The sequence below is a fragment of the Delphinapterus leucas genome, chromosome 2, assembly GCF_059928025.1.
Source record: "Delphinapterus leucas isolate spDelLeu-1000000601 "Yukka" chromosome 2, BTC_Dleu_Yukka2, whole genome shotgun sequence".
Classification (NCBI taxonomy): domain Eukaryota; kingdom Metazoa; phylum Chordata; class Mammalia; order Artiodactyla; family Monodontidae; genus Delphinapterus; species Delphinapterus leucas.
The window spans coordinates 118,588,945-118,610,903 of record NC_143130.1 but is presented as its reverse complement, the minus strand read 5'-3'; the positions used below and the strand labels follow the sequence as shown (position 1 = coordinate 118,610,903).

Genomic DNA, 21,959 nt, shown 5'->3' with positions numbered 1-21,959 from the left:
GTCAGAGAAAAACAAATATCATATAATATCACTCATATGTAGAATCTAATTTTTTAAAAATGATACAAATGAACTTATTTACAAAACAAAAACAGACTCACAGATTTCAAAAACAAACTTACGGTTGCTGAAGGGGAAATTTGGCGGGGAGGGATAAATTAGGCGTTTGGGATTAACAGACACACACTACTGTATATAAGATAGATAACCAAAAAGGACCCACTGTATAGCACAGGGAACTCTAACTCAATATTCCGTAATAACCTATATGGGTAAAGAATCTGAAAAAGAATGAATATATGTATATGTATAATTGAATCATTTTGCCATACACCTGAAATTAACACAACATTGTAACTCAAATATACTACTAAATTTTTTAAGGGAAAAAAAAGTATGTAAACTTGGAGAGAAGAATAAAAAGCAATCTTCTCATAATAAAATATACATGCAAATCATTAATCATAATACAATTTTTTTCTAAAGTAATTGAACTTTGAAATTTTAAGTTTTACCTGAAATAGCTTCCCTATTAGTAGTTTCTACTTCATTGGGGCTTTTTAAAAAGTGATTCTTTATTTCCTAATAGTTTATTTTAATTATGAGCAGGTGAAGTTATATTAACTGGAAGAGGGTATCTTTTAGGAATCAGATCGTCAGTCATATGTGCCATGTTAATAAGATGATGTCAACAGGATTTCAAAAATGGGGCTTGAACAGCTAATATCTGCCTTGACCAGCAGTTTGTTGGCAAATTTTTGGAGTATAGAAAATCCTATAAGGGAAAATAAGTGATAGTCTTCTTATTGATCTTGGTGCTAAAATGCACACTTAAAAATGCTAATTTAAATATATTTGTATTATTTAAATAATATTATAATAAGATAAACTAATATAATATTTATATAATACATAATATTATAGAAGTATAATAGTTTAAATATATTTTTATTAGTTATATTAGAATAGAATAGAATATATGATAATATATTATTTATATAATACATAGTATTATAAAAGAATACTAATTTAAATATATTTGAGTTTACCATCTTCTTCACAGTCATTCAGTAAAAATTCATCTAACACCTACTATGGAAAAGTAAAGACATATAACTCACAGTCCCTGCACTCACAAGGGAAGCCATGTAAGTATATTCCATGACAAGGACCATAATAAAATTTGTTCAAAGTCCTATGACAGCATAAAAGGAGTGTTCCCCTCAATTCCCTCAAGTTTTACAGAGGAGTTAACATTTGAGCTGCATCTTGAAAGATGAGTGGAGTAAAGCATTCAAAATAAGAGGAGGGAGTCGGGAGCAATACGGTACCTCAGGCACCAAGATCAGTCATGTTGTCAGGGGGAGCATTTGCCCCCCACGCCAGATGTTTTCTTTTGTGTCAAGGGACATCTGTTAGAGTGACATTCCTGGACACTCCTTTCCCTCATCCACTCATTCCTCACTAGGGGAAGAGAAATGATGTCATTTGATTAGTGAGTTAGGGACCGGAACTTGGTATGCTTAGCTCAGCCACCTTCTTCCTGTCTCTTCTTTCTGATCAACCTGGTCTGCTCTTGGCCTTACCCAAGCATGGAAGTAATTGGTTGCCCCTGAGAGAAGAGGCCAGTAGTTATCCATTTCTTCCTGGGCAGGATGGGTAAGTGTGTCTAATTCTGGAGTTCAGAATTAAGAAGCCCCTTATTTTCTACATGTAAGCCACATTCTCCAACCTAGCCATCATTAGGAATAAAAGTGTGATTTTCCTCTCAAACTGCCTCCTTTATCTTTCTCAGTTGGTTTAGAACTCAGGTCGGAAATTAGGATGCTATTTATTGTCCCCACCGCCCCCCCACCAAAAAAAACCCTCCAGACACGTACGAACGAAATGCACCTATTCAGAGTGTTGAAGCACAAAGGATTGAGAGGAGAAGTGAGAAATGAGACTGGAAGGAGGCCAGATTGGGAAAGCCACCAAGCCTGTACAACAATTTGCTAAAATACTTTGCTGTAATTATAAAGATGAAGATGTTATCTAGGAAAAGGGCTAAATGCCCTAATAGAGCTTCACTGGTGGTGATCCTGGGCTTCTCAGGCAGTGACCCTCAAGCTTTACTATGCATTGGAATCATTTGGGAACTTTAGTAAAATGCAGATCTGGAGCCCCATTCTCAAAGATTCTGATTCAGTACGAGCACAATATGGGTCTAGGAATCTGTGTGTTTAACAAAGCCCCTGAGTTAGGTGACTCTCATGCCAGAAAATTTATATAGCAGTCTATATATAAACAAGATTGTCTGGGACTTGCCTGGTGGTCCAGTGGCTAAGGCCCCATGCTCCCAATGGAGAGGGCCCGGGTTCGATCACTGGTCAGGGAACTAGATCCCACACGCTGCAACTAAGTGTTCGCATGCCACAACTAAGACCCAGCACAGCCAAATAAAAAAATAAATATTTTTAAAATAAATAAATAAACAAGATTGTTTTAAGTTGCTGGTCTTCATTTCAATTGCATTTCCAATACCTTGCATTTGTGCTCTCCTCTTCTCACGATTGCTGGTTTTGATATCATAGTTGTGTGCAGATGACTTCCTACATTTACTGTATGTTTGCCTTTACCAGTGAGATTTTCCATTCATAATTTTCTCGTTTCTAGTTGCGGCCTTTTCTTTTCCACCTAGGGAAGTTCCTTTAGCATTTGTTGCAAAGCTGGTCTGCTGGTGCTGAATTCTTTTAGCTTTTGATTCTGTAAAGCTTTTGATTTCTCCATCTAATCTGAATGTGAGCCTTGCTGGGTAGAGTATTCTTGGTCGTAGGTTCTTCCCTTTCATCACTTCAAATATTATCGTGCCACTCCCTTCTGGCCTGCAGAGTTTCTGCTGAAAAATCAGCTGATACCCTTATGGGAGTTCCCTGGTAAGTTATTTGTTGCTTTTCCCTCATGCCAGAAGATTTAAAACCACCCTTGGAGAAACACTATTTGAGGGTCTAAGCTTCAGTTTTACAGTTCTAGAAATCCAACTTCATCAGAATACCCAAAGACATTCAGATTCATGATAACCAAATTCCCAAGATATTTGAATACAAACCAGAACGCTGCTTTATGTATAGTGAGAACTCTAACATTAAAAGGACTAGAGTACTTGGAACTGTAGAAAGCACATTCTCTCTCTGTAAGAAACCCCATATGGCAGCCACATTACACCAGAAGGTTGCTTGATCACCTTGGAATCATAGTAGTGGAAGCTAGTTGGGTGACCTTTACTAATGGCATCAAGCTAGTCTGATGTTTCCATCTCCACCATCAAGGTTGACTTGCAAAGGGAACTGGAAGCTGCTATCAGAGGCCCCCTGCCCAGGGTGCTGAAGACATACTGGCAAATTCCTACTCTTGATTTCCCCTTTTTCTAGGCTCCTCTTAACATATTCTTCAGGTAAGATTAAATATAATTGATAAGATTACAGATTTAGATATACCTATATTGAAAATCTATGGATGTTACCTTGATAGAGTTCAAGTGCTCCCAAAATTCACCTCCCCATTTACAGAGTACTGTTTAGGGCAGAATATTTCTACAAAGGAATGCAAGCTTCATGAGGTCTGGGATCTTGACTTTCTGTTCATCACTTCATCCTGAGTGCTTAAAGTAGTGCCTGACATAAAAGAGTAGTCAACAAATATATTTTGAATGAATGAAGGATTAATCTCATGTATTACATGACCATTATTTTTCTTTTTGATTCTCATAGGGAAAACATAATTCCAAGATCTGCATCCTACAAATTAGCCACACATCTCAACAAAAGGCTGAAAGCAAAATCCATTGCTTTTGCTACACTTTGTCAGAATTTGCTTTGATTTCTAGCGTCAGTCTCTGGGGAGTTTGTCTGTGAGTTCCCAACTGGTTAAAAGGAATGGGAAATCTCTGCTTGCTCAAGAATAAAAGAGAGAGCTTCCCTGGTGGTGCAGTGGTTAAGAATCAGCCTGCCACCATCATCAAAAAATCTACAAACAATAGACGCTGGAGAGGGTGTGGAACCCTCTTGCACTGTTGGTGGGAATGTAAATTGATACAGCCACTATGGAGAACAGTATGGAGGTTCCTTAAAAAACTAAAAATAGAACTACCATACGACCCAGCAATCCCACTACTGGGCATATACCCTGAGAAAACCATAATTCAAAAAGAGTCATGTACCACAATGTTCATTGCAGCTCTATTTACAATAGCCAGGACTTGGAAGCAACCTAAGTGTCCATCGACAGATGAATGGATAAAGAAGATGGGGCACATATATACAGTGGAATATTACTCAGCCATAAAAAGAAACGAAATTGAGTTATTTATAGTGAGGTGGATGGACCTAGAGTCTGTCATACAAAGCAAAGTAAGTCAGAAAGAGAAAAACAAATACCGTATGCTAACACATATATATGGAATCTAAAAAAAAAAAAAAAAAGAATCAGCCTGCCAATGCAGGGGACACAGGTTCAAGCTCTGGTCTGGGAAGATCCCACATGCCGCGGAGCAAATAAGCCCATGTGCCACAACTACTGAGGCTGCGCTCTAGAGCCCGCAAACCACAGCTACTGAACCCACATACCACAACTACTGAAGCCCACGCACCTACAGCCCGTGCTCCACAACAAGAGAAGCCACCGCAATGAGAATCCTGCTCACCTCAAGAAGAGGAGCCCCTGCTCGCCACAACTAGAGAAAGCCCACATGCAGCAACGAAGACCCAACTCAGCCAAATATAAATAAATTAATTTTTTAAAAGAAGAATACAAGAGAATAGGAATGGAGCTGACTAAATACCATTTCTCTTCATGTTTGGAATGGACAGCTAAGCCTAAGAACTTTCTCCTGGGTGTGTAAGTGAATGTCACCCAATACTCCCTGTACCCTCTTTACAACGAATGTGAGGAGGAAGTTCCTTAGCTTCTGAGCTTAAGAAACATTAAAAAATATTGTGAAGATCCAACTAATTAAAAATGAAATGCAGCCAGCTAAGCTCCATCCATTTTTAATTTACAATATTGCTTTGCTTCCGAGGCAAATGTGGACAAGTCACAACTTCTTTGGATGCCTGAGGGATCGAAAAAATTAAATCAGCAGGATTGGCTATTGATGTTTTCTAGCAAATCTTTTGAAATCTCTGCCTTTCATCCATCTTGCAGGAAAACAGGATTGCTTTGTGAGCATTCAAAGATATTAATTCCTTTAATAAATCCTGATTTGTATGTTGAAAACTTCCAACCGTTAGGTTTCTGTAGCAATCTCTACATCAGGGGTAAATGTTGCCCGCAGGCAGACTCCCAATTTTCTTCCAAGTATCATCACTCTTAGTCTGAAACTGGGGCTAACCAACACCACAACAGATTAAACACACCTTCTGCTCAGCCTCTTTTCATGAGATTTCTTCGTTATATTGTTTGCAAGGCAAATTTCATGACTGGCTGTTTGCCCTCCTGGTGATCAGCACTTAATGAGATAAAGCACAAACATAAGCAGTGACTGTCCCAGTTCTGTGCTTTGATCCCTGCCCTTCTAACCAATGTGAAAAAAAGATGGGGCACAACTTGAGATTCTAAAAATGTAGTGAATATTTGTTATAGAGTAAGCCAATTGGAGCTCCATCTAATAAAAACAATAAAAATCAAGTGTAGCAAGTTAAAGCACAGATACATAGAGGAAATGCCACGTGTGCACCATGAAAGGTGGGTTTGAGGGCGGAAGAAAGTTGACTCTGTTGTGAAAATTCTAGCATAGCATCTATTTCTCCAGTAATTTCACTGCAGTGATTATCCAAATATAGTAAAAATGAGAAGACAGCAACAAAACTATCAGATGACCCTCTTGAGGACAGCATTTAATTAAAACAGCCTTTTATTAAAAGGAAGCATTCATGACATTGGTTTAAAGTGTTCTGAGGTCTTCTCCTTGAAATTCCTCCTTAAGGGAGCAAATAGTAATGTGTCTGTACTGGAAAAAAGTATAAAGTTTTCTCTTTTTTGTCCAAGCCATTAAAAAAAATAAAGAAAAAAAGAATGACACGGAACTATATTCAATAACCTGTGATAAACCATAATGGAAAAGAATATGAAAAAGAATGTATATACATGCATAACTGAATCACTTTGCTGTATAGTAAAAATTAACACAACATTGTAAATCGACTATACTTCAATAAAATTAAGTATTTTTTTTTTTAAAGAATGATAAATAGACTGGCTCCTGTGGGAAATAGAGAGAGGCTGAATGGCGATAAATGAGCCAACACCTTTCCCCTGGAGGCTAAACTAAAGAGGGAGGGTCTAGATAGCGCTTGACTTTAGAAAGGGAGCTGACCAAAAGAACACTAGTGCAGAGAACGGTGTTAGGAAGGTTTTGAGGGACAATTGAGAGCCTGTGACTCAGCAGGGTCTGGTGTCTCTCTTCTAGAAGAATATCATTTTGAATTAATGATTTACTTTAGACTATTTCCTGAAAGTAAAAAGTCCTAAGCACATTAACCATACATAAATAAACAATATTTTCACGATGCTGCTGGCTGTAGAACTATACATTTAGAGATACATTTTTTAAAATTTTCTTTGTTTAGTCAACAATGAATTTTTACGTTACACGTTTCTTAGCCACCGATTGATTTTTTTCTGTAAATTGCCTTTTTTATTGAAGTGTAATTGATTTACAATGTTGTGTTAATTTCTGCTATACAGCAAAGTGATTCAGTTACATATATATGTATACATTCTTCTTAAAATTCTTTTTCCGTTATGGTTTATCACAGGATATTGAATATAGTTCCCTGTGCTATATAGTGGGACCTTGTTGTTTATCCATCCTATACATAATGGTTTGCAACCGCTAACCCCAAACTCCCAATCCTTCCCTCCCCTCCCCCGCTCCCCCTTGGCAACCACAAGTTTGTTCTCTGTGAATCTGTTTCTGTTTCGTAGATAGGTTCATCTGTGTCATACTTTAGATGCTACATGTAACTGATATCATACGGTGTTTGTGTTTCTCTTTCTGACTTACTTCACTTAGTATGATAATTAGAGAAACATTTTATTGTTCCTTTTTTCCAGTCAAGGTATAATAATGAAAAATTAAACATTACATTAAACACTTTAAAGATTCTATCTTTTAAAATAACTACCTATCTAATTATATATGTGTAGAAATAGACATACATACATATATGTAATAAGTACACAATTAGAAAAATTAATTCAGCTGTGTATTGATACATTAATTTTGTCAAAGTTAACTTTAAATAGTATGTTCTGCCTTTATTGAAGCAAAATATTTAAGAATAAAAATGTCAGATTTTCCATAAGTAAATTTTTAATTTCATTATTCAAGAATGAGCTATACTTACACTTTACAGGCATACCTCATTTTACTGGCTTCAGAGATACTGTGTTTTTTTACAAATTAAAATTTTGTGGCAACCTTGCATCGAGCAAGTCTATAGGTGCCATTTTTCCAACAGCATTTGTTCACTTTGTGTCTCTGTATCACATTTTCATAATTCTCAGAATATTCAAATATTCTTTGTTGTTGTATTTGTTACAGTGATCTGTGATCAGTGATCTTTGATGTTACTATTGTAATTGTTCTGGGGCACCACAAATCGTTCCCATATAAGACAGCAAACTTAATCCACAAATGCTGTGTGTGTTCTGACTGCTCCACCAACCGGCCGTTCCCCTGCCTCTCTCCCTCTCCTCAGGCCTCCCTATTCCCTGGGACATAACAATTTTGAAATTAAGCCAATTAATAACCCTACAATGGCCACTAAGTGTTTAAGTGAAAGGAAGAGTCGCATGTCTCTCACTTTAAATCAAAAGCTAGAAATGATTAAACTTAGTGAGGCAGGCACGTCCAAAGCCAAGAAAGGCCAAAAGCTAGGCTTCTTGTGCCAAACAGTTAGCCAAGCTGTGAATGAAAAGGAAAAGTTCTTGAAGGAAATTAAAAGTGCTGCTCCAGTGAACAGATAAATGATAGGAAAGCCAAACAGCCTTATGGTTGATAAAGAGAAAGTTTTAGTGGTCTGGATGGACCAAACCAGTCACAACATTCCCTTAAGTGAAGGCCTAATCCAGAGCAAGGCCCTAACTCTCTTCAATTCTAGGAAGGCTGAGAGAGGTGTGGAAGCTACAGAAGAAATGTTGGAAGCTAGCAGAGTTGGTTCATGAGGTTTAAGAAACATTAAAGTGCAAGATGAAGCAGCAAGTGCTGATGTAGAAGCTGCAGCAAGTTATCCAGAAGATCTAGCTAAGGTAATGAATGAAGGTGACTACACTACACAACAGATTTTCAAAGCAGACGAAACAGTCTTCTATTGGAAGAAGGTGCCATCAAGAACTTTCATAGCTAGAGAAGACAAGTGAATGCCTGGCTTCAAAGCTTCAAAGAACAGGCTGACTCTCTTGTATGGGGCTAATGCACCTGGGGACTTGACATTAAAGCCAATGCTCATTTATCATTCTGAAAATCCTATGGATTAAGAATTACAGTAAATCTACTCTGCCTGTGCTCCATCAATGGAACCACACAGCCTGGATGACAGCACATCTGTTTGCAACATCGTTTACTGAATATTTTAAGCCCACTGTTGAGACCAACTGCTCAGAAAAAAAGATTCCTTTCAAAATATTACCACTCACTGACCATGTAATCTGGTCACCCAAGAGCTCTGATGGAGATGTACAGTGAGATTCACGTTGTTTTCAAGTCTGCCAACACAACATTCATTTTGCAGCCCATGAATCAAGGAGTAATTTTGACTTTCAAGTCTTATTCTTTAAGATACATTTCATAAGGCTATAGCTGCCATAGATGGTGATTCCTCTGATGAATCTGGGCAAAGTACATTGAAAACCTGGAAACAAGAAAACCGTTCTAGATGCCATTAAGAACAACGTGATTCATGGGAAGAGGTCAAAATATCAACATTAAGAGGAGTTTGGAAGTTGATTCCAAATTTCATGGATGACTGTGAAGGGTTCAAGCCTTCACAGGAGGAAGTAACTGCAGATGTGGTGGAAATAGCAAGAGAACTAGAATTAGAAGTGGAGTCTGAAGATGTGACTGAGTTGCTGCAATCTCATGATAAAACTTTAATGCATGAGGAGTTGCTTCTTATGGATGAGCAAAGAAAGGGGTTTCTTGAGATGGAATCTACTCCTTGTGAAGATGCTGTGAAGATTGTTGAAATGACAACAAAGGATTTAGAATATTCCATAAACTTAGTTGGTAAAGCAGCAACAGAGTTTGAGAGGACTGACTCCAATTTTGAAAGAAATTCTACTGTTGGTAAAATGCTATCAAACATCATTGAATGCTACAGAAAGATCATTTTTGAAAGGAAGAGTCAATTGAAGAAGGAAACTTCACAGTGGTCTTATTTGAAGGAACTGCTACAATCATGCCAACATTTAGTAACCACTGCCTTGATCAGGTAGCAGCCATCAATATGGAGGCAAGGCCCCCTACCAGAAAAAAAGTTATAATTCGCTGAAGGCTCAGATGAGGCTTAACATTTTTTAGCAATAAACTGTTTTTTAATTAAGGTACTTGCATTGTTTCTTTACACATAATGCTATGGCACACTTAATAAACTATGGTATAGTGTAAATATAACTTTTATATGCACTGGGAAACCAAAAAATTTGTGTGACTTGCTTTATTGCATATTCGCTTTATTGGGATGGTCTGGAACAGAACCTGCGATATCTGAGGTGTGCCTGTATTATAGTGATGTTCATAGTGCTTTACTATATGTTAAAATATATATATATTATTATCCTTCCCAACGAGACTCTAAAGAGAACCCTAGTTGACTTTATTCACTTTGCTACTCACCCTCAGAGTTTCAGATTTTCCAAGTCTGAGGAGGATTCTGAGCATCTCTGTAGGCAAGTATAATGTGCAGCCAGGGTTGAGAATGACGGACTTACAGGAGCTTAAATGTAGAAATTATGGTCATAAATATCATATGATATTGCTTATGTGTGGAATCTATAGAAGGGTACAAATGAACTTATCTACAAAGCCAAGTTACAAATGTAGAAAACAAACTTATGGTTACCAGGGGGTAAGGGGTGGGGAGGGATAAACTGGGAGATTGGGACTGACACATACACACTACTATATATAAAATAGCTAACTAATAAGGACCTACTGTATAGCACAGGGAACCCTACTCAATACTCTGTAATGGCCTATATGAGAAAAGAATTGAAAAAAGAGTAGAGATATATATATGTGTAACTGAATCACTTTGTTGTACACCTGAAACTAACACAACATTGTAAATCAACCATATTCCAATAAAAATTTTTTTAATTTAAAAATAAATAAGAAATTGTTATAATTGGTAACAACATCTTTCATTAAGAGTAGAAATAAAGTGGACAAATAACTAAGTCTCAAATTACTCCAGAAACAAACTCACTACAGAAATTAGAGGTGCTCTGTAAACCAAAAATTCTAATGTATTACGTGCTAATGATGATGATGTTGTCTGAATGGTGGAGTAGACAGTTCCAAGTTCTCCTTCCCCCACTATAATATTGAAAAATAAACAGAAATTGTCAGCACCAACTTTGACAGAACTCTGGGAAACAATCAAAGGTTTACAGCAACCAAATGAATGCCTAACCAAGAAAAAGACAACTTGGAAACTAAGAAAGCTTTGTGGCCTTTTTACTTGCACTTGCCTCACCCCACCCTGGCACGGTGGCAGTGTTGAAACAGCACAGTCCATATTCCTAGTGTGGACCCTGGTCCTTGGTTCCAGAGGAAGCAGAGCAAACCTTATTTGCAAATTACTGTATATGTCTATTCTAACCTGTGTAAGGCTACCTGAAGGGCCGACTCAAGTGCGTGTCTATTCTTGGACTAACTGAGAACTCAGGCCAGAAAAGCTGAATATATTAGCTGCAAGGCATACAAGTAACCCACAGATGCCTGAGGTAAAAGAATAGGGTCCAGACATACCACAGACCACCTAAGGCCTGGGAGGAAAAACTGAGAGAGATTCTTTGGGAAATCAGCACATTCAAAAGTACCCACGTAGGTGAGGAGCTTCAAGATGGCAGAAGAGTAAGACGCGGAGATCACCTTCCTCCCCACAAATACATCAAAAATACATCTACACGTGGAACAACTCCTACAGAACACCTACTGAATGCTGGCAGAAGACCTCAGACCTCCCAAAAGTCAAGAAACCCTTCACGTACCTGGGTAGGGCAAAAGAAAAAAGAATAAACAGAGACAAAAGAATAGGGACGGGACCTGCCCCAGTGGGAGGGAGCTGTGAAAGAGGAAAGGTTTCCACACACTAGGAAACCCCTTCATGGGCAGAGGGGGGAAGCTTCGGAGCCGCGGAGGAGAGCACAGCAACAGGGGTGCGGAGGGCAAAGTGGAGAGATTCCCGCACAGAGGATTGGGGCTGACCGGCACTCACCAGCCCGAGAGGCTTGTCTGCTCACCCGCCGGGGTGGGTGGGGGGTGGGGGCTGGGAGCTGAGGCTCAGGCTTCGGTAGGGTCCCAGGGAGAGGACTGGGGTTGGCGGTGTGAACACAGCCTGAAGGGGTTTGTGCACCACGGCTAGGTGGGAGGGAGTCCGGGAAAAAGTCTGGACCTGCCGAAGAGGCAAGAGGCTTTTTCTTCCCTCTTTGTTTCCTGGTGCGCAAGGAGAGGGGATTCAGAGTGCCACTTAAAGGAGCTCCAGGGACGGGCGTGAGCTGCAGCTATCAGCGCGGACCCCAGAGACGGGCACGAGATGCTAAGGCTGCTGCTGCCGCCACCAAGAAGCCTGTGTGCAAGCACAGGTCACTATCCACACCTCCCCTCCCGGGAGCCTGTGCAGCCTGCCACTGCCAGGGTCCCGGGATCCAGGGACAACTTCCCCGGGAGAACGCATGGCGCGCCTCAGGCTGGTGCAACGTCCTGCTGGCCTCTGCCACTGCAGGCTCGCCCTGCATCCGCACCCCTCCCTCCCCCCCGGCCTGAGTGAGCCAAAGCCCCTGAATCAGCTGCTACTTTAAACCCGTCCTGTCTGAGCGAAGAACAGACGCCCTCAGGCAACCTACACGCAGAGGTGGGGCCAAATCCAAAGCTGAACCCCAGGAGCTGTGCGACCAAAGAATAGAAAGGGAAATCTCTCCCAGCAGCCTCAGGAGCAGGGGCTTAAATCTCCACAGTCAACTTGATGTACCCTGCATCTGTGGAATACCTGAATAGACAACGAATTAACCCAAATTGAGAGGGTGGACTTTGGGAGCAACGATATATATATATATATTTTTTTGCCCTTTTCTCTTTTTGTGAGTGTGTATGCCTATGCTTCTGTGTGTGATTTTGTCTGTATCGCTTTGCTTTTACCATTTGTCCTGGGTTCTGTCTGTTTTTTTTTGTTTGTTTGCTTTTTTTTTTTTTACTATAGTTTTTAGTGCTTGTTATCATTGGTGGATTTGTTTTCTGGTTTAGTGGCTCTCTTCTTTCTTTTTTTTATTACTTAAAAATTTTTTTAAATAATTATTTTTTGTTATTTTAATAACTTTTATTTCATTTTATTTTATCTTTTTCTTTCTTTCTCCATTTTATTCTGAGCTGTGTGGATGACAGGCTCTTGGTGCGCCAGCCAGGCATCAGGGCTGTGCCTCTGAGGTGGGAGAGCCAAGTTCAGGACACTGGTCCACCAGAGACCTCCCAGCTCCACGTAATATCACATGGCGAATATCTCCCAGAGATCTCCATCTCAACACCAAGACCCAGTTTCACTCAACGACCAGCAAGCTACAGTGCTGGACACCCTATGCCAAACAACTATCAAGACAGGAACACAACACCACCCATTAGCAGAGAGGCTGCCTAAAATCATAGTAAGGTCACAGACACCCGAAAACACCACCACACATGGACCTGTCCACGAGAAAGACAAGACACAGCTTCATGCACCAGAACACAGGCACTAGTCCTCTCCACCAGGAAGCCTACACAACCCACGGAACCAAACTTAGCCACTGGGGGCAGACACCAAAAACATGAGGAACTATGAACCTGCAGCCTGCGAAAAGGAGACCCCAAACACAGTAAGTTAAGCAAAATAAAAAGACAGAGAAACACACAGCAGATGAAGGAGCAAGGTAAAAATCCACCAGACCAAACAAACGAAGAGGAAATAGGCAGTCTACCTGAAAAAGAATTCAGAGTAATGATAGTAAAGATGATCCAAAATCTTGGAAATAGAATGGAGAAAATAGAAGAAACGTTTAACAAGGACCTAGAAGAACTAAAGAGCAACCAAACAGTGATAAAAAAACAATAAATGAAATTTAAAATTCTCTAGGAGGAATCAATACCAGAATACTTGAGGCAGAAGAACGGATAAGTGACCTGGAAGATAAAATAGTGGAAATAACTACTGCAGAGCAGAATAAAGAAAAAAGAATGAAAAGAATTGAGGACAGTATCAGAGACCTCAGGGACAACATTAAATGCACCAACATTTGAATTATAGGGGTCCCAGAAGAAGAAGACAAAACGAAAGGGACTGAGAAAACATTTGAAGAGATTATGGTTGAAAACTTCCCTAATATGTGAAAGGAAATAGTTAATCAAGTCTAGGAAGCAGAGAGAGTCCCATATGGCATAAATCCAAGGAGAAACATGCCAAGACATATATTAATCAAACTATAAAAAATAAATACAAAGAAAAAGTATTAAAAGCAGCAAGAGAAAAACAACAGAAAACATACAAGGGAATCCCCTTAACGTTAACAGCTGATCTTTCAGCAGAAACTCTGCAAGACAGAAGGGAATGACAGGACATATTTAAAGTGATGAAAGGGAAGAACCTACAACCAAGATTACTCTACCCAGCAAGAATCTCATTCAGATTTGATGGAGAAATTAAAACCTTTACAGACAAGCAAAAGCTAAGAGAATTCAGCACCACCAAACCAGCTTTACAACAAATGCTAAAGGAACTTCTCTGGGCAGGAAACACAAGAGAAGGAAAGACCTACAATAACAAACCTAAAACAATTAAGAAAATGGTAATAGGAACATACATATCGATAATTACCTTAAATGAAAATGGATTAAATGCTACAACCAAAAGACATAGACTGGCTGAATGGATACAAAACAAGACCCATATATATGCTGTACAAAAGAGACCCACTTCAGACCTAGGGATGCATACAGACTGAAAGTGAGGGGATGGAAAAAGATATTCCATGCAAATGGAAACCAAAAGAAAGCTGGAGTAGCAATTCTCATATCAGAAAAAATAGACTTTAAAACAAAGACTATTAAAAGAGACAAAGAAGGGCTTCCCTGGTGGTGCAGTGGTTGAGAGTCCGCCTGCCGATGCAGGGGACACGGGTTCATGCCACGGTCTGGGAAGATCCCACATGCCGTGGAGCGGCTGGGCCCATGAGCCATGGCTGCTGAGCCTGTGCGTCCGGAGCCTGTGCTCCGCAACGGGAGAGGCCACAACAGTGAGAGGCCTGCATACCGTGAAAAATAAATAAATAAATAAAAATAAAAATAAATTAAAAAGAGACAAAGAAGGACACTACATAATTATCAAGGGATCAATCCAAGAAGAAGATATAACAATTGTAACTATTTATGCACCCAACATAGGAGCACCTCAATACATAAGGCAAATACTAACAGCCATAAAAGGGGAAATTGACAGTAAGACAATCATAGTAGGGGACATTGATACCCCACTTTCACCAATGGACAGATCATCTAAAATGAAAATAAATAAGGAAACACAAGCTTTAAATGATACATTAAACAAGATAGGCTTAATTGATATTTATAGGACATCCATCCAAACAAAACAGAATATACTTTCTTCTCAAGTGTTCATGGAACATTCTCCAGGATAGACGATATCTTGGGTCACAAATCAATCCTTGGTAAATTTAAGAAATTTGAAATCATATCAAGTATCTTTTCTGACCACAATGTTATGAGACTAGATATCAATTACAGGAAAAAAAATCTGTAAAGAATACAAACACATGGAGGCTAAAAAATAAACTACTTAATAACCAAGAGATCATTGAAGAAATCAAAGAGGAAATAAAAAAATACCTAGAAACAAATGACTATGAAAACACAACAGGCCAAAACCTATGGGAGGCAGCAAAAGCAGTTCTAAGAGGGAAGTTTATAGCAATACAATCCTACCTCCAGAACAAGAAAAAACTCAAATAAACAACCTAAGCTTACACCTAAAGCAATTAGAGAAAGAAGATCAAAAAAATAAAAAACCCAAAGTTAGCAGAAGGAAAGAAATAATAAAGATCAGATCAGATATAAATGAAAAAGAAATGAAGGAAACGACAGCCAAGATCAATAAACCTAAAATCTGGTTCTTTGAGATATAAAAAAAATTGATAAACCATTAGCCAGACTCATCAAGAAAAAAGGGAGAAGACTCAAATCAATAGAATTAGAAATGAAAAAAGGAGAAGTAACAAGTGACACTGCAGAAATACAAAGGATCATGAGAGATTACTAAAAGCAACTTTATGCCAATAAAATGGACAACCTGGAAGGAATGGACAAATTCTTAGAAATGCACAACCTTCCGAGACTGAACCAGGAATAGAAAATATGAACAGACCGATCACAAGCACTGAAATTGAAACTGTGATTTAAAATCTTCCACCAAACAAAAGCCCAGGACCAGATGGCTTCACAGGTGAATTCTATCAAATATTTAGAGAAGAGTTAACACCAATCCTTCTCAAACTCTTCCAAAATATAGCAGAGGGAGGAACACTCCCAAACTCATTCTATGAGGCCACCATCACCCTGATACCAAAACCAGACAAATATGTCACAAAGAAAGAAAACTACAGGCCAATATCACTGATGAACATAGATGCAAAAATCCTCAACAAAATACTAGCAAACAGAATCCAACAGCACATTAAAAGGATCATATACCATGATCAAGTGGGGTTTATCCCAGGAATGCAACGATTCTTCAACATATGCAAACCAATCAATGTGATACACCATATTAACAAATCGAAGGAGAAAAACCATATGATCATCTCAACAGATGCAGAGAAAGCTTTCAACAAAATTCAACACCCATTTATGATAAAAACCCTCCAGAAAGTAGGCCTCGAGGGAACTTACCTCAACATAATAAAGGCCATATATGACAAACCCACAGCCAACATCGTCCTCAGTGGTGAAAAAGTGAAAGCATTTCCACTAAGATCCGGAACAAGACAAGGTTGCCCACTCTCACCACTCTTATTCAACATAGTTTTGGAAGTTTTAGCCACAGCAATCAGAGAAGAAAAAGAAATAAAAGGAATCTAAATCCGAAAAGAAGAAGTAAAGCTGTCACAGTTTGCAGATGGCATGATACTATACATAGAGAATTCTAAAGATGCTACCAGAAAACTACTAGAGCTAATCAATGAATTTGGTAAAGTAGCAGGATACAAAATTAATGCACAGAAATCTCTGGCATTCCTATACACTAATGATGAAAAATCTGAAAGTGAAATCAAGAAAACACTCCCATTTACCATTGCAACAAAAAGAATAAAATATCTAGGAATAAACCTACCTAAGGAGACAAAAGACCTGTATACAGAAAATTATAAGACACTGATGAAAGAAATTAAAGATGATACAACTAGATGGAGAGATATACCATGTTCTTGGATTGGAAGAATCAACATTATGAAAATGACTCTACTACCCAAAACAATCTACAGATTCAATGCAATCCCTATCAAACTACCACTGGCATTTTTCACAGAACTAGAACAAAAAATTACACAATTGGCCTGGAAACACAAAAGACCCTGAATAGCCAAAGCAATCTTAAGAAAAATGGAGGTGGAGGAATCAGGCTCCCTGACTTCAGACTATACTACAAAGCTACAGTAATCAAGACAGTATGGTACTGGCACAAAAACAGAAAGATAGATCAATGGAACAGGATAGAAAGCCCAGAGATAAACCCACACACATATGGTCACCTTATCTTTGATAAAGGAGGCAAGAATATACAGTGGAGAAAAGACAGCCTCTTCAATAAGTGGTGCTGGGAAAACTGGACAGCTACATGTAAAAGAATGAAATTAGAACACTGCCTAATACCATACACAAAAATAAACTCAAGATGGATTAAAGACCTAAATGTAAGGCCAGACACTATCAAACTCTTAGAGGAAAATATAGGCAGAACACTCTATGACATAAATCACAGCAAGATCCTTTTTGACCCACCTCCTAGAGTAATGGAAATAAAAACAAACATAAACAAGTGGGACCTAATGAAACTTAAAAGCTTTTGCACAGCAAAGGAAACCATAAAGAAGACAAAAAGAGAACCCTCAGAGTGGGAGAAAACATTTGCAAACGAAGCTACTGACAAAGGATTAATCTCCAAAATTTACAAGCAGCTCCTGCAGCTTGATATCAAAGAAACAAACAACGCAATCCAAAAATGGGCCGAAGATCTAAAAAGACATTTCTCCAAAGAAGATATACAGATTGCCAACAAACACATGAAAGAATGCTCAACATCATTAATCATTAGAGAAATGCAAATCAAAACTACAATGAGATATCATCTCACACCAGTCAGAATGGCCATCATCAAAAAATCTACAAACAATAAATGCTGGAGAGAGTGTGGAGAAAAGGGAACCCTCTTGCACTGTTGGTGGGAATGTAAATTGATACAGCCGCTATAGAGAACAGTATGGAGGTTCCTTAAAAAACTAAAAATAGAACTATCATACGACCCAGCAATCCCAGTACTGGGCATATACCCTGAGAAAACCATAATCAAAATGAGTCAGGTACCACAGTGTTCACTGCAGCTCTATTTACAATAGCCAGGACATGGAAGCAACCTAAGTGTCCATCATTGGATGAATGGATAAAGATATGGCACATATATACAATGGAATATTACTCAGCCATAGAAAGAAACGAAACTGAGTTATTTGTAGTGAGGTGGATGGACCTAGAGTCTGTCATACAGAGTGAAGTAAGTCAGAAAGAGAAAAACAAATACCATATGCTAACACATATATATGGAATCTTAAAAAAAAATGGTCATGAAGAACCTAGGGGAAAGATGGGAATAAAGATGCAGACCTCCTAGAGAATGGACTTGAGGACACGGGAAGGGGGAAGGGTAAGCTGGGACACAGTGAGAGAGTGGCATGGACATATATACACTACCAAATGTAAAATAGATAGCTACTGGGAAGGAGCCACATAGCACAGGGAGATCAGCTCGGTGCTTTGTGACCACCTAGAGGGGTGGGATAGGGAGGGTGGGAGGGAGGGAGACACAAGTGGGAAGAGATATGGGGATATATGTATATGTAAATCTGATTCACTTTGTTATAAAGCAGAAACTAACACACCATTGTAAAGCAATTATACTCCAATAAAGATGTTCAAAAAAAAAAAGTACCCACGTATACAAGGAATATTCATAGGAATTGAGAAAACCACATACATGTCCAGGGCAAGACACATGCTGAGAAAATATTTGAGAGGACCCTAAATTTTCATCTCAGGCCGATCCCCAAACTCAAGGCATGCCTGGATAAGTGTTGGAGTGCCCCAATACAGAGCCAGTCTGCAAAGACTGGGAGAGGTGTTTGTTGTGTTTTTTTGGTCTGTTTTTCTTTTCTGTTTTTTTTCTGGGTGGGGGGGATATAATTACTTTATTTTATTTTATTTTATTTCCTGGCCTTCAAAGAAATCTCTGAAGGAACAAAGACTTCAAGGACCACAGGTGACAAGATATGTAGTCTTTGCAAAAAATAGTCTGGAAAAGTCACTAAACCATACAGTACCACAGCCTTCAATAGTCAAAAAATAAGAAACAGCAAACCCTAGAGAAGGCATAAAAGCTGATTTCCAGAGTTATCACATTATAATATTCAAATATCCAGTTTTCAACAAACATCACAAGGCATACAAAGAAACAGAAAAATATGGCCCATTCAAAGGAATAAAATAACTTGACCAAAATCAGCTTTGAGGGAGCCCAGACATTGGACTCCCTAGACAAAGACTTTAAAACAGGTATCTTAAATATACTCAAATCACTAAAGGAAAACATGGACAAAGAACTAAAGGAAATGAGGAAAACAACACATCAATAAAATGAGAATATCAATAAAGAGAAAAATTATAAAAAGGAAACAAAGGTATTCTAGAACTAAAAAGTACAATAACTGAAGTGAAAATTCACTAGAGGGGTTCAATAGCAAACCTGAGCAGACAAAAGAAAGAATTCGTGAACCTGAAGACAAAATAACTCAAATTATCAAGTCTGAGGCACAGAAAGGAAAAAAAAAATGAAGAAAACTGAACAGAGTCTAAGGTACATGTGGGATACCATCAAGCCGACTAACATATTCATTATGGAAATTCTAGAGGGAGAAGAGAGAAAAAAAGGGGCAGAAAGATTATTTGAGGAAATAATGGAGAAAACTTCCCAAATATGATAAAAGACAAAGAAAAGTCCATATGGCTTCACTGGTGAATTCTACCAAACATTAAAAAAAAAAAAAAAAAATTAACACCATTTCTTCACAAACTCTACCAAAAAACTGAAGATGAAGAAACACTTCAAAATTCATTCTATGAGGGACTTCCCTAGTGGTGCAGTGGTTAAAAATCCACCTGCCAATGCAGGGGACACGGGTTCGAGCCCTGGTCCAGGAAGATCCCACATGCCGCAGAGCAGCTAAGCCCGTGCGCCACAACTACTGAGCCTGTGCTCTAGAACCCGTGAGCCACAACTACTGAGGCCACGTGCCACAACTCCTGAAGCTGCACGCTCTAGGGCCCATGCTCCGCAACAAGAGAAGCCACCACAGTGAGAAGCCTGTGCATCGCAACGAAGAGTAGCCCCCACTCGCCACAACTAGAGAAAGCCCGTGCGCAGCAATGAAGACCCAATGCAGCCAAAAATAAATAAATTTTAAAATTAAAAATAAAATTCATTCTATGAGTCAACAATTATCTAGATACTAATGCCAGATAAAGACATAACAGGAAAAAAAATTACAGACCAAAATTCCTTATGAATATAGATGCAAAACTCCTCAACAAAACATAAGAAACTTAATCCAACAGCATATTAAAATGATTCTGCACCGCGACCAAGTGGCATTTATCTTAGGAATGCAATAGTGATTCAACATAAGAAAATCAGTCAATGCGATACATCACATTAATAGTATGAAGGAAAAAAATGATTATCTCAATTTATGCAGAAAAGGCATCTAACACTTTTCATGATAAAATCTAACACTCTTTCATAATTTTTTTAAAAACTCAGAAATCTAGGAATAAAAGGGAATTTCCTCAACATGGTAAAGGGCATTTATTCAAAAAACAGGGCTTCCCTGGTGGCGCAGTGGTTGAGAGTCCGCCTGCCGATGCAGGGGACACACGTTCATGCCCCGGTCCGGGAAGATCCCACATGCTGCGGAGCGGCTGGGCCCGTGAGCCATGGCCGCTGAGCCTGCGCGTCCGTAGCCTGTGCTCCGCAACGGGAGAGGCCACAACTGTGAGAGGCCCGCATACCGCAAAAAAACAAACAACGAAAAAAACATAGCTAACATCTCACTCAATGGTAAAAGATTGAAAGCTTTCTCCATAAGATCAGGAACAAGATAAGAACGTCCACTTTCATCGCTGCTACTCAACATTTTATTGGAAGTTCTAGCCAGAGCAAATAGACAAGAAAAAGAAAAAAAGACATCTAGATTGGAATGAAAAAAAAGAGTAAAATTATCTCTTTTTGCAGGTAACATGGTCCTATATATAGAAAATCCCAAGTAATTCACAAGAAAGCTACCAGAGCTCTAATTAAGGAATTCAGCAAATTTTCAGGGTAAAAGATCAATACACAAAAGCCAGTTGTGTTTCTGTATATGTGTAATGAACAATCCAAAAAGGAAATTAAGAAAGCAATTACTAGGACTTCCCTGGTGGTCCAGAGGTTAAGACTCCGTGCTCCCAATGCAGTGGATCAGGGAACTGGATCCTGCATGCCACAACTAAGAGCCTGCATGCTGCAACTAAAGATCCCACATGCCACAACGAAGATCCCACGTGCCACAACTGAGAGCCAGCACAGCCAGCTATAAGTAAATAAATATTTTTTAAAACCCATAACTCTCAACATTAAAACAAAAAAGCAATTACATTTACAGTAGCATCCAAAAGAATGAAATACCTAGGAATAACTTGTACACTGAAGAACTATAAACCACTGCTGAAGGAAATGGTAGAAGAGCCAAATAAATGGAAGTACATGCTATGTTTTTAGGTAAGAATACTTTATTACTATTAAAATGTCAGTACTACCCAAAGTGATCTACAGATTCAATGTAACCACTGTGAAAATTTCAACATCCTTTTTTGCAGATATGGAAACACTGATCTTCAAATTTATATAGAATTGCAACGGACCCTGCATAGCCAATTGAGAAGAAAGCCGAAGAGCTAAAAGAATCTTGAAAAAGAAGAACGACGTTGGAAGACTCACACATCCCAATTTCAAAGCTACAGAAATCAAAGCAGTGTGATACTGGCATAAGGATAGGTATATGGACAAATGGAATAGAACTGAGACTCCATAAGTAAACCCATACACTTATAACCAATTTTTTACAAGGGTACCAAGTTCATTCAATGAGGAAAAAATAGTCTTTTCAACAGATGGTGTTGGGACAATTCAATTTCCACATAATGTTGGACCTTTATCTCACATCACATATAAAAATTAACTCAAAGTGAATCAATGACATAAAATAAATATAAGAGATAAAACCATAAAACTCTTACATGAAAACATAGGAGTAAATCTTTATGACCTTAGATTTGTCAATGGCATAAAAAC

The 21,959-nt window shown here is 38.7% G+C and overlaps 1 protein-coding gene across 4 annotated transcripts in view; it reads right to left on the bottom strand.

The window, feature by feature from the left end:
* INSM2 (INSM transcriptional repressor 2) overlaps positions 1 to 21,959 on the bottom strand; it is a 136,344-nt gene that overhangs the window by 37,806 nt on the left and 76,579 nt on the right. For 2 of the 4 annotated variants that reach the window (XM_089907604.1, XM_089907603.1), the window contains one exon: positions 1 to 21,959. This exon is cut by the window's left edge and continues 37,806 nt beyond it. The exons of 1 other annotated variant lie outside the window; for it this stretch is intronic. The gene's annotated coding sequence lies outside the window, so the exon portion shown is untranslated. One more of the 4 variants, XM_089907605.1, reaches the window with a different exon arrangement.